This window comes from Schistocerca gregaria, chromosome 10 (assembly GCF_023897955.1).
Source record: "Schistocerca gregaria isolate iqSchGreg1 chromosome 10, iqSchGreg1.2, whole genome shotgun sequence".
NCBI classification, from domain to species: Eukaryota; Metazoa; Arthropoda; class Insecta; order Orthoptera; family Acrididae; genus Schistocerca; species Schistocerca gregaria.
Window position 1 is genome coordinate 39,378,341 of NC_064929.1, and position 13,964 is coordinate 39,392,304.

Genomic DNA, 13,964 nt, shown 5'->3' on the forward strand with positions numbered 1-13,964 from the left:
ACGTTAAAAACAGACGGAATTTGAATTTGTAATACCAGAGCATCGAAACTACTTGGAACTCTTGTGTATATGAACGGGTCCGCGCCTTTGTACTCTGCTCCCTTCACGGCTACAAACCAACCAACCATCGTGTCCGTGCGCATCTGAGTCGCAAAGAATGGGGAATAGCGCAGTTTGCTCGTGCATGGGGCGTCGCTCAGTTGGTAGAGCGTTCGCTTGGCATGTGAAAGGTCCAGGGTTCAAGCCGCGGCGCCTCCATTTTTTGTGGTCAGTGCATGGTAAGTGTTGGTCGCGGCGAACCTAAAGGCACGCAAGATGTTGCAAAGCCAGCGTCACAGACTGATATGATGTATACTGACGTAAGGAGAGCAAGATGTAAGTGTGGGGACCGGCTGTTATCGAGGTGTCATCGAGTGCAGATCTGTCTTAGGTATCGCGGCTTAACCTCATTGAAGTCTAGAGGGTGGACAACACGTTGGTCTTACTCAGAGCGGTGTCCGAATTCTATTTTCGACGTTATACGTGCCACTTTCATTTTGGCAACTACGATTCGATACAGAATGCACTAAACCTGAAAGACACCCTAACGGATACATAGAGAGTAGTGTTTGTCTGCTGAATAATGGGAGTGCAAGGGTCTGTGTCGTCTATATGGCTGTATGTAGCACCATTAGTCTTCGGGAGGGCGGGCGTAGCTCAGATGGTAGAGCGCTCGCTTAGTATGCGAGAGGTACTGGGATCAATACCCAGTGCCTCCAGAATTTTTAACACACCTACATGCGCACCTTGATATGCAAGTGGAATACTTCACAGCCAGCAGATGTGTCTAGGAAGATACAAGCTTGCGCCGAGTTCACGTAAATCCCACTGCACATTCCTATTCTTTGCGTGCAGTCAGCTGCTACTGGTGTTGTTAGTTGTGACTGCTGATAACAGATGCCGTAGCAATCAATTCATGGAGTGAGTTGTATGTTTTGCGATAGTCTGTCTCTGACAAGCAAGCACAGGTGACATAGGTGCGAACACAGGAAGCTTGCAGACCCTCGCTGCCTGCAGACACCGAGCAGCCACACTAGGAGGGCGGCCTAAGCCGTAGGCGAATTGTGCTCATTCGCTTTGGCGCGACGTCGAACTATAAATAATGCTGTCACTAGCGTGAGCGTTGCGTGAGCGTCGTGGAAAGTCGGAAAAGTCGGCTGCGGGGGTGAGTGCCAAGTTTGGGGAGCGTTTCGTAGTATGCGCAGTGCAATGGAGACGCGGAAACTTGTTGTGGCCCAGTGTTTTGCTGTTGGACGACAAGATTGGTACACAGTAGTAAAGAGCGAGGCACTGTGTTGGCATGAATAATGGAGTGCACAATGGGGCTCGAGATGTGTTTGTTACCTCAGGTGCTGTATAATTGTCGACAAGGAGTGAAACGGAGCAATTTGTGACGGCTCTTTCAATTTAAGACGTTAAAAACAGACGGAATTTGAATTTGTAATACCAGAGCATCGAAACTACTTGGAACTCTTGTGTATATGAACGGGTCCGCGCCTTTGTACTCTGCTCCCTTCACGGCTACAAACCAACCAACCATCGTGTCCGTGCGCATCTGAGTCGCAAAGAATGGGGAATAGCGCAGTTTGCTCGTGCATGGGGCGTCGCTCAGTTGGTAGAGCGTTCGCTTGGCATGTGAAAGGTCCAGGGTTCAAGCCGCGGCGCCTCAATTTTTTGTGGTCAGTGCATGGTAAGTGTTGGTCGCGGCGAACCTAAAGGCACGCAAGATGTTGCAAAGCCAGCGTCACAGACTGATATGATGTATACTGACGTAAGGAGAGCAAGATGTAAGTGTGGGGACCGGCTGTTATCGAGGTGTCATCGAGTGCAGATCTGTCTTAGGTATCGCGGCTTAACCTCATTGAAGTCTAGAGGGTGGACAACACGTTGGTCTTACTCAGAGCGGTGTCCGAATTCTATTTTCGACGTTATACGTGCCACTTTCATTTTGGCAACTACGATTCGATACAGAATGCACGAAACCTGAAAGACACCCTAACGGATACATAGAGAGTAGTGTTTGTCTGCTGAATAATGGGAGTGCAAGGGTCTGTGTCGTCTATATGGCTGTATGTAGCACCATTAGTCTTCGGGGGGGCGGGCGTAGCTCAGATGGTAGAGCGCTCGCTTAGTATGCGAGAGGTACTGGGATCAATACCCAGTGCCTCCAGAATTTTTAACACACCTACATGCGCACCTTGATATGCAAGCGGAATACTTCACAGCCAGCAGATGTGTCTAGGAAGATACAAGCTTGCGCCGAGTTCACGTAAATCCCACTGCACATTCCTATTCTTTGCGTGCAGTCAGCTGCTACTGGTGTTGCTAGTTGTGACTGCTGATAACAGATGCCGTAGCAATCAATTCATGGAGTGAGTTGTATGTTTTGCGATAGTCTGTCTCTGACAAGCAAGCACAGGTGACATAGGTGCGAACACAGGAAGCTTGCAGACCCTCGCTGCCTGCAGACACCGAGCAGCCACACTAGGAGGGCAGCCTAAGCCGTAGGCGAATTGTGCTCATTCGTTTTGGCGCGACGTCGAACTATAAATAACGCTGTCACTAGCGTGAGCGTTGCGTGAGCGTTGTGGAAAGTCGGAAAAGTCGGCTGCGAGGGTGAGTGCCAAGTTTGGGGAGCGTTTCGTAGTATGCGCAGTGCAATGGAGACGCGGAAACTTGTTGTGGCCCAGTGTTTTGCTGTTGGACGACAAGATTGGTACACAGTAGTAAAGAGCGAGGCACTGTGTTGGCATGAATAATGGAGTGCACAATGGGGCTCGAGATGTGTTTGTTACCTCAGGTGCTGTATAATTGTCGACAAGGAGTGAAACGGAGCAATTTGTGACGGCTCTTTCAATTTAAGACGTTAAAAACAGACGGAATTTGAATTTTTAATACCAGAGCATCGAAACTACTTGGAACTTTTGTGTATATGAACGGGTCCGCGCCTTTGTACTCTGCTCCCTTCACCGCTACAAACCAACCAACCATCGTGTCCGTGCGCATCTGAGTCGCAAAGAATGGGGAATAGCGCAGTTTGCTCGTGCATGGGGCGTCGCTCAGTTGGTAGAGCGTACGCTTGGCGTGTGAAAGGTCCAGGGTTCAAGCCGCGGCGCTTCCATTTTTTGTGGTCAGTGCATGGTAAGTGTTGGTCGCGGCGAACCTAAAGGCACGCAAGATGTTGCAAAGCCAGCGTCACAGACTGATATGATGTATACTGACGTAAGGAGAGCAAGATGTAAGTGTGGGGACCGGCTGTTATCGAGGTGTCATCGAGTGCAGATCTGTCTTAGGTATCGCGGCTTAACCTCATTGAAGTCTAGAGGGTGGACAACACGTTGGTCTTACTCAGAGCGGTGTCCGAATTCTATTTTACACGTTATACGTGCCACTTTCATTTTGGCCAACTACGATTCGATACAGAATGCACGAAACCTGAAAGACACCCTAACGGATACATAGAGAGTAGTGTTTGTCTGCTGAATAATGGGAGTGCAAGGGTCTGTGTCGTCTATATGGCTGTATGTAGCACCATTAGTCTTCGGGGGGGCGGGCGTAGCTCAGATGGTAGAGCGCTCGCTTAGTATGCGAGAGGTACTGGGATCAATACCCAGTGCCTCCAGAATTTTTAACACACCTACATGCGCACCTTGATATGCAAGTGGAATACTTCACAGCCAGCAGATGTGTCTAGGAAGATACAAGCTTGCGCCGAGTTCACGTAAATCCCACTGCACATTCCTATTCTTTGCGTGCAGTCAGCTGCTACTGGTGTTGTTAGTTGTGACTGCTGATAACAGATGCCGTAGCAATCAATTCATGGAGTGAGTTGTATGTTTTGCGATAGTCTGTCTCTGACAAGCAAGCACAGGTGACATAGGTGCGAACACAGGAAGCTTGCAGACCCTCGCTGCCTGCAGACACCGAGCAGCCACACTAGGAGGGCGGCCTAAGCCGTAGGCGAATTGTGCTCATTCGCTTTGGCGCGACGTCGAACTATAAATAATGCTGTCACTAGCGTGAGCGTTGCGTGAGCGTCGTGGAAAGTCGGAAAAGTCGGCTGCGGGGGTGAGTGCCAAGTTTGGGGAGCGTTTCGTAGTATGCGCAGTGCAATGGAGACGCGGAAACTTGTTGTGGCCCAGTGTTTTGCTGTTGGACGACAAGATTGGTACACAGTAGTAAAGAGCGAGGCACTGAGTTGGCATGAATAATGGAGTGCACAATGGGGCTCGAGATGTGTTTGTTACCTCAGGTGCTGTATAATTGTCGACAAGGAGTGAAAACGGAGCCATTTGTGACGGCTCTTTCAATTTAAGACGTTAAAAACAGACGGAATTTGAATTTGTAATACCAGAGCATCGAAACTACTTGGAACTTTTGTGTATATGAACGGGTCCGCGCCTTTGTACTCTGCTCCCTTCACCGCTACAAACCAACCAACCATCGTGTCCGTGCGCATCTGAGTCGCAAAGAATGGGGAATAGCGCAGTTTGCTCGTGCATGGGGCGTCGCTCAGTTGGTAGAGCGTACGCTTGGCATGTGAAAGGTCCAGGGTTCAAGCCGCGGCGCTTCCATTTTTTGTGGTCAGTGCATGGTAAGTGTTGGTCGCGGCGAACCTAAAGGCACGCAAGATGTTGCAAAGCCAGCGTCACAGACTGATATGATGTATACTGACGTAAGGAGAGCAAGATGTAAGTGTGGGGACCGGCTGTTATCGAGGTGTCATCGAGTGCAGATCTGTCTTAGGTATCGCGGCTTAACCTCATTGAAGTCTAGAGGGTGGACAACACGTTGGTCTTACTCAGAGCGGTGTCCGAATTCTATTTTCGACGTTATACGTGCCACTTTCATTTTGGCAACTACGATTCGATACAGAATGCACGAAACCTGAAAGACACCCTAACGGATACATAGAGAGTAGTGTTTGTCTGCTGAATAATGGGAGTGCAAGGGTCTGTGTCGTCTATATGGCTGTATATAGCACCATTAGTCTTCGGGGGGGGCGGGCGTAGCTCAGATGGTAGAGCGCTCGCTTAGTATGCGAGAGGTACTGGGATCAATACCCAGTGCCTCCAGAATTTTTAACACACCTACATGCGCACCTTGATATGCAAGTGGAATACTTCACAGCCAGCAGATGTGTCTAGGAAGATACAAGCTTGCGCCGAGTTCACGTAAATCCCACTGCACACTCCTATTCTTTGCGTGCAGTCAGCTGCTACTGGTGTTGTTAGTTGTGACTGCTGATAACAGATGCCGTAGCAATCAATTCATGGAGTGAGTTATATGTTTTGCGATAGTCTGTCTCTGACAAGCAAGCACAGGTGACATAGGTGCGAACACAGGAAGCTTGCAGACCCTCGCTGCCTGCAGACACCGAGCAGCCACACTAGGAGGGCGGCCTAAGCCGTAGGCGAATTGTGCTCATTCGCTTTGGCGCGACGTCGAACTATAAATAATGCTGTCACTAGCGTGAGCGTTGCGTGAGCGTCGTGGAAAGTCGGAAAAGTCGGCTGCGAGGGTGAGTGCCAAGTTTGGGGAGCGTTTCGTAGTATGCGCAGTGCAATGGAGATGCGGAAACTTGTTGTGGCCCAGTGTTTTGCAGTTGGACGACAAGATTGGTACACAGTAGTAAAGAGCGAGGCACTGAGTTGGCATAAATAATGTAGTGCACAATGGTTCTCGAGATGTGTTTGTTACCTCAGGTGCTGTATAATTGTCTACAATGAGTGAAAACGGAGCAATTTGTGACGGCTCTTTCAATTTAAGACGTTAAAAACAGACGGAATTTGCATTTGTAATAACAGAGCATCGAAACAACTTGGAACTTTTGTGTATATGAACGGGTCCGCGCCTTTGTACTCTGCTCCCTTCACCGCTACAAACCAACCAACCATCGTGTCCGTGCGCATCTGAGTCGCAAAGAATGGGGAATAGCGCAGTTTGCTCGTGCATGGGGCGTCGCTCAGTTGGTAGAGCGTTCGCTTGGCATGTGAAAGGTCCAGGGTTCAAGCCGCGGCGCTTCCATTTTTTGTGGTCAGTGCATGGTAAGTGTTGGTCGCGGCGAACCTAAAGGCACGCAAGATGTTTCAAAGCCAGCGTCACAGACTGATATGATGTATACTGACGTAAGGAGAGCAAGATGTAAGTGTGGGGACCGGCTGTTATCGAGGTGTCATCGAGTGCAGATCTGTCTTAGGTATCGCGGCTTAACCTCATTGAAGTCTAGAGGGTGGACAACACGTTGGTCTTACTCAGAGCGGTGTCCGAATTCTATTTTCGACGTTATACGTGCCACTTTCATTTTGGCCAACTACGATTCGATACCGAATGCACGAAACCTGAAAGACACCCTAACGGATACATAGAGAGTAGTGTTTGTCTGCTGAATAATGGGAGTGCAAGGGTCTGTGTCGTCTATATGGCTGTATGTAGCACCATTAGTCTTCGGGAGGGCGGGCGTAGCTCAGATGGTAGAGCGCTCGCTTAGTATGCGAGAGGTACTGGGATCCATACCCAGTGCCTCCAGAATTTTTAACACACCTACATGCGCACCTTGATATGCAAGTGGAATACTTCACAGCCAGCAGATGTGTCTAGGAAGATACAAGCTTGCGCCGAGTTCACGTAAATCCCACTGCACATTCCTATTCTTTGCGTGCAGTCAGCTGCTACTGGTGTTGTTAGTTGTGACTGCTGATAACAGATGCCGTAGCAATCAATTCATGGAGTGAGTTGTATGTTTTGCGATAGTCTGTCTCTGACAAGCAAGCACAGGTGACATAGGTGCGAACACAGGAAGCTTGCAGACCCTCGCTGCCTGCAGACACCGAGCAGCCACACTAGGAGGGCGGCCTAAGCCGTAGGCGAATTGTGCTCATTCGCTTTGGCGCGACGTCGAACTATAAATAATGCTGTCACTAGCGTGAGCGTTGCGTGAAAGTCGGAAAAGTCGGCTGCGGGGGTGAGTGCCAAGTTTGGGGAGCGTTTCGTAGTATGCGCAGTGCAATGGAGACGCGGAAACTTGTTGTGGCCCAGTGTTTTGCTGTTGGACGACAAGATTGGTACACAGTAGTAAAGAGCGAGGCACTGAGTTGGCATGAATAATGGAGTGCACAATGGGGCTCGAGATGTGTTTGTTACCTCAGGTGCTGTATAATTGTCTACAATGAGTGAAAACGGAGCAATTTGTGACGGCTCTTTCAATTTAAGACGTTAAAGACAGACGGAATTTGCATTTGTAATACCAGAGCATCGAAACTACTTGGAACTTTTGTGTATATGAACGGGTCCGCGCCTTTGTACTCTGCTCCCTTCACCGCTACAAACCCACCAACCATCGTGTCCGTGCGCATCTGAGTCGCAAAGAATGGGGAATAGCGCAGTTTGCTCGTGCATGGGGCGTCGCTCAGTTGGTAGAGCGTTCGCTTATCATGTGAAGGGTCCAGGGTTCAAGCCGCGGTGCTTCCATTTTTTGTGGTCAGTGCATGGTAAGTGTTGGTCGCGGCGAACCTAAAGGCACGCAAGATGTTGCAAAGCCAGCGTCACAGACTGATATGATGTATACTGACGTAAGGAGAGCAAGATGTAAGTGTGGGGACCGGCTGTTATCGAGGTGTCATCGAGTGCAGATCTGTCTTAGGTATCGCGGCTTAACCTCATTGAAGTCTAGAGGGTGGACAACACGTTGGTCTTACTCAGAGCGGTGTCCGAATTCTATTTTCGACGTTATACGTGCCACTTTCATTTTGGCCAACTACGATTCGATACCGAATGCACGAAACCTGAAAGACACCCTAACGGATACATAGAGAGTAGTGTTTGTCTGCTGAATAATGGGAGTGCAAGGGTCTGTGTCGTCTATATGGCTGTATGTAGCACCATTAGTCTTCGGGAGGGCGGGCGTAGCTCAGATGGTAGAGCGCTCGCTTAGTATGCGAGAGGTACTGGGATCCATACCCAGTGCCTCCAGAATTTTTAACACACCTACATGCGCACCTTGATATGCAAGTGGAATACTTCACAGCCAGCAGATGTGTCTAGGAAGATACAAGCTTGCGCCGAGTTCACGTAAATCCCACTGCACATTCCTATTCTTTGCGTGCAGTCAGCTGCTACTGGTGTTGTTAGTTGTGACTGCTGATAACAGATGCCGTAGCAATCAATTCATGGAGTGAGTTGTATGTTTTGCGATAGTCTGTCTCTGACAAGCAAGCACAGGTGACATAGGTGCGAACACAGGAAGCTTGCAGACCCTCGCTGCCTGCAGACACCGAGCAGCCACACTAGGAGGGCGGCCTAAGCCGTAGGCGAATTGTGCTCATTCGCTTTGGCGCGACGTCGAACTATAAATAATGCTGTCACTAGCGTGAGCGTTGCGTGAGCGTCGTCGAAAGTCGGAAAAGTCGGCTGCGGGGGTGAGGGCCAAGTTTGGGGAGCGTTTCGTAGTATGCGCAGTGCAATGGAGACTCGGAAACTTGTTGTGGCCCAGTGTTTTGCTGTTGGACGACAAGATTGGTACACAGTAGTAAAGAGCGAGGCACTGAGTTGGCATGAATAATGGAGTGCACAATGGGGCTCGAGATGTGTTTGTTACCTCAGGTGCTGTATAATTGTCTACAATGAGTGAAAACGGAGCAATTTGTGACGGCTCTTTCAATTTAAGACGTTAAAGACAGACGGAATTTGCATTTGTAATACCAGAGCATCGAAACTACTTGGAACTTTTGTGTATATGAACGGGTCCGCGCCTTTGTACTCTGCTCCCTTCACCGCTACAAACCCACCAACCATCGTGTCCGTGCGCATCTGAGTCGCAAAGAATGGGGAATAGCGCAGTTTGCTCGTGCATGGGGCGTCGCTCAGTTGGTAGAGCGTTCGCTTATCATGTGAAGGGTCCAGGGTTCAAGCCGCGGTGCTTCCATTTTTTGTGGTCAGTGCATGGTAAGTGTTGGTCGCGGCGAACCTAAAGGCACGCAAGATGTTGCAAAGCCAGCGTCACAGACTGATATGATGTATACTGACGTAAGGAGAGCAAGATGTAAGTGTGGGGACCGGCTGTTATCGAGGTGTCATCGAGTGCAGATCTGTCTTAGGTATCGCGGCTTAACCTCATTGAAGTCTAGAGGGTGGACAACACGTTGGTCTTACTCAGAGCGGTGTCCGAATTCTATTTTCGACGTTATACGTGCCACTTTCATTTTGGCCAACTACGATTCGATACCGAATGCACGAAACCTGAAAGACACCCTAACGGATACATAGAGAGTAGTGTTTGTCTGCTGAATAATGGGAGTGCAAGGGTCTGTGTCGTCTATATGGCTGTATGTAGCACCATTAGTCTTCGGGAGGGCGGGCGTAGCTCAGATGGTAGAGCGCTCGCTTAGTATGCGAGAGGTACTGGGATCCATACCCAGTGCCTCCAGAATTTTTAACACACCTACATGCGCACCTTGATATGCAAGTGGAATACTTCACAGCCAGCAGATGTGTCTAGGAAGATACAAGCTTGCGCCGAGTTCACGTAAATCCCACTGCACATTCCTATTCTTTGCGTGCAGTCAGCTGCTACTGGTGTTGTTAGTTGTGACTGCTGATAACAGATGCCGTAGCAATCAATTCATGGAGTGAGTTGTATGTTTTGCGATAGTCTGTCTCTGACAAGCAAGCACAGGTGACATAGGTGCGAACACAGGAAGCTTGCAGACCCTCGCTGCCTGCAGACACCGAGCAGCCACACTAGGAGGGCGGCCTAAGCCGTAGGCGAATTGTGCTCATTCGTTTTGGCGCGACGTCGAACTATAAATAACGCTGTCACTGGCGTGAGCGTTGCGTGAGCGTCGTGGAAAGTCGGAAAAGTCGGCTGCGAGGGTGAGTGCCAAGTTTGGGGTGCGTTTCGTAGTATGCGCAGTGCAATGGAGATGCGGAAACTTGTTGTGGCCCAGTGTTTTGCAGTTGGACGACAAGATTGGTACACAGTAGTAAAGAGCGAGGCACTGAGTTGGCATAAATAATGTAGTGCACAATGGTTCTCGAGATGTGTTTGTTACCTCAGGTGCTGTATAATTGTCTACAATGAGTGAAAACGGAGCAATTTGTGACGGCTCTTTCAATTTAAGACGTTAAAGACAGACGGAATTTGCATTTGTAATACCAGAGCATCGAAACTACTTGGAACTTTTGTGTATATGAACGGGTCCGCGCCTTTGTACTCTGCTCCCTTCACGGCTACAAACCAACCAACCATCGTGTCCGTGCGCATCTGAGTCGCAAAGAATGGGGAATAGCGCAGTTTGCTCGTGCATGGGGCGTCGCTCAGTTGGTAGAGCGTTCGCTTGGCATGTGAAACGTGTAGGGTTCAAGCCGCGTCGCCTCCATTTTTTGTGGTCAGTGCATGGTAAGTGTTGGTCGCGGCGAACCTAAAGGCACGCAAGATGTTGCAAAGCCAGCGTCACAGACTGATATGATGTATACTGACGTAAGGAGAGCAAGATGTAAGTGTGGGGACCGGCTGTTATCGAGGTGTCATCGAGTGCAGATCTGTCTTAGGTATCGCGGCTTAACCTCATTGAAGTCTAGAGGGTGGACAACACGTTGGTCTTACTCAGAGCGGTGTCCGAATTCTATTTTCGACGTTATACGTGCCACTTTCATTTTGGCAACTACGATTCGATACAGAATGCACGAAACCTGAAAGACACCCTAACGGATACATAGAGAGTAGTGTTCGTCTGCTGAATAATGGGAGTGCAAGGGTCTGTGTCGTCTATATGGCTGATGTAGCACCATTAGTCTTCAGGAGGGCGGGCGTAGCTCAGATGGTAGAGCGCTCGCTTAGTATGCGAGAAGTACTGGGATCAATACCCAGTGCCTCCAGAATTTTTGACACACCTACATGCCCACCTTGATATGCAAGTGGAATACTTCACAGCCAGCAGATGTGTCAAGGAAGATACAAGCTTGCGCCGAGTTCACGTAAATCCCACTGCACATTCCTATTCTTTGCGTGCAGTCAGCTGCTACTGGTGTTGTTAGTTGTGACTGCTGATAACAGATGCCGTAGCAATCAATTCATGGAGTGAGTTGTATGTTTTGCGATAGTCTGTCTCTGACAAGCAAGCACAGGTGACATAGGTGCGAACACAGGAAGCTTGCAGACCCTCGATGCCTGCAGACACCGAGCAGCCACACTAGGAGGGCGGCCTAAGCCGTAGGCGAATTGTGCTCATTCGTTTTGGCGCGACGTCGAACTATAAATAACGCTGTCACTAGCGTGAGCGTTGCGTGAGCGTCGTGGAAAGTCGGCTGCGAGGGTGAGTGCCAAGTTTGGGGAGCGTTTCGTAGTATGCGCAGTGCAATGGAGATGCGGAAACTTGTTGTGGCCCAGTGTTTTGCAGTTGGACGACAAGATTGGTACACAGTAGTAAAGATCGAGGCACTGAGTTGGCATAAATAATGTAGTGCACAATGGTTCTCGAGATGTGTTTGTTACCTCAGGTGCTGTATAATTGTCTACAATGAGTGAAAACGGAGCAATTTGTGACGGCTCTTTCAATTTAAGACGTTAAAGACAGACGGAATTTGCATTTGTAATACCAGAGCATCGAAACTACTTGGAACTTTTGTGTATATGAACGGGTCCGCGCCTTTGTACTCTGCTCCCTTCACCGCTACAAACCAACCAACCATCGTGTCCGTGCGCATCTGAGTCGCACAGAATGGGGAATAGCGCATTTTGCTCGTGCATGGGGCGTCGCTCAGTTGGTAGAGCGTTCGCTTGGCATGTGAAAGGTCCAGGGTTCAAGCCGCGGCGCCTCCATTTTTTGTGGTCAGTGCATGGTAAGTGTTGGTCGCGGCGAACCTAAAGGCACGCAAGATGTTGCAAAGCCAGCGTCACAGACTGATATGATGTATACTGACGTAAGGAGAGCAAGATGTAAGTGTGGGGACCGGCTGTTATCGAGGTGTCATCGAGTGCAGACCTCTCTTAGGTATCGCGGCTTAACCTCATTGAAGTCTAGAGGGTGGACAACACGTTGGTCTTACTCAGAGCGGTGTCCGAATTCTATTTTCGACGTTATACGTGCCACTTTCATTTTGGCAACTACGATTCGATACAGAATGCACGAAACCTGAAAGACACCCTAACGGATACATAGAGAGTAGTGTTTGTCTGCTGAATAATGGGAGTGCAATCGTCTGTGTCGTCTATATGGCTGTATGTAGCACCATCAGTCTTCGGGAGGGCGGGCGTAGCTCAGATGGTAGAGCGCTCGCTTAGTATGCGAGAGGTACTGGGATCAATACCCAGTGCCTCCAGAATTTTTAACACACCTACATGCGCACCTTGATATGCAAGTGGAATACTTCACAGCCAGCAGATGTGTCAAGGAAGATACAAGCTTGCGCCGAGTTCACGTAAATCCCACTGCACATTCCTATTCTTTGCGTGCAGTCAGCTGCTACTGGTGTTGTTAGTTGTGACTGCTGATAACAGATGCCGTAGCAATCAATTCATGGAGTGAGTTGTATGTTTTGCGATAGTCTGTCTCTGACAAGCAAGCACAGGTGACATAGGTGCGAACACAGGAAGCTTGCAGACCCTCGCTGCCTGCAGACACCGAGCAGCCACACTAGGAGGGCGGCCTAAGCCGTAGGCGAATTGTGCTCATTCGCTTTGGCGCGACGTCGAACTATAAATAATGCTGTCACTAGCGTGAGCGTTGCGTGAGCGTCGTGGAAAGTCGGAAAAGTCGGCTGCGGGGGTGAGTGCCAAGTTTGGGAAGCGTTTCGTAGTATGCGCAGTGCAATGGAGACGCGGAAACTTGTTGTGGCCCAGTGTTTTGCTGTTGGACGACAAGATTGGTACACAGTAGTAAAGAGCGAGGCACTGAGTTGGCATGAATAATGGAGTGCACAATGGGGCTCGAGATGTGTTTGTTACCTCAGGTGCTGTATAATTGTCGACAAGGAGTGAAAACGGAGCCATTTGTGACGGCTCTTTCAATTTAAGACGTTAAAAACAGACGGAATTTGAATTTGTAATACCAGAGCATCGAAACTACTTGGAACTTTTGTGTATATGAACGGGTCCGCGCCTTTGTACTCTGCTCCCTTCACCGCTACAAACCAACCAACCATCGTGTCCGTGCGCATCTGAGTCGCAAAGAATGGGGAATAGCGCAGTTTGCTCGTGCATGGGGCGTCGCTCAGTTGGTAGAGCGTTCGCTTGGCATGTGAAAGGTCCAGGGTTCAAGCCGCGGCGCCTCCATTTTTTGTGGTCAGTGCATGGTAAGTGTTGGTCGCGGCGAACCTAAAGGCACGCAAGATGTTGCAAAGCCAGCGTCACAGACTGATATGATGTATACTGACGTAAGGAGAGCAAGATGTAAGTGTGGGGACCGGCTGTTATCGAGGTGTCATCGAGTGCAGATCTGTCTTAGGTATCGCGGCTTAACCTCATTGAAGTCTAGAGGGTGGACAACACGTTGGTCTTACTCAGAGCGGTGTCCGAATTCTATTTTCGACGTTATACGTGCCACTTTCATTTTGGCAACTACGATTCGATACAGAATGCACGAAACCTGAAAGACACCCTAACGGATACATAGAGAGTAGTGTTTGTCTGCTGAATAATGGGAGTGCAAGGGTCTGTGTCGTCTATATGGCTGTATGTAGCACCATTAGTCTTCGGGAGGGCGGGCGTAGCTCAGATGGTAGAGCGCTCGCTTAGTATGCGAGAGGTACTGGGATCAATACCCAGTGCCCCCAGAATTTTTAACACACCTACATGCGCACCTTGATATGCAAGTGGAATACTTCACAGCCAGCAGATGTGTCAAGGAAGATACAAGCTTGCGCCGAGTTCACGTAAATCCCACTGCACATTCCTATTCTTTGCGTGCAGTCAGCTGCTACTGGTGTTG

The 13,964-nt window shown here is 49.4% G+C and overlaps 1 non-coding gene across 1 annotated transcript; it reads left to right on the forward strand.

The window, feature by feature from the left end:
- The first annotated feature begins 1,636 nt into the window (after positions 1–1,636).
- Trnaa-ggc (transfer RNA alanine (anticodon GGC)) lies at positions 1,637–1,709 on the forward strand. Its single transcript has one exon. It is a non-coding gene; the product is annotated as a tRNA-Ala (tRNA).
- The last annotated feature ends 12,255 nt before the right edge of the window (positions 1,710–13,964 follow it).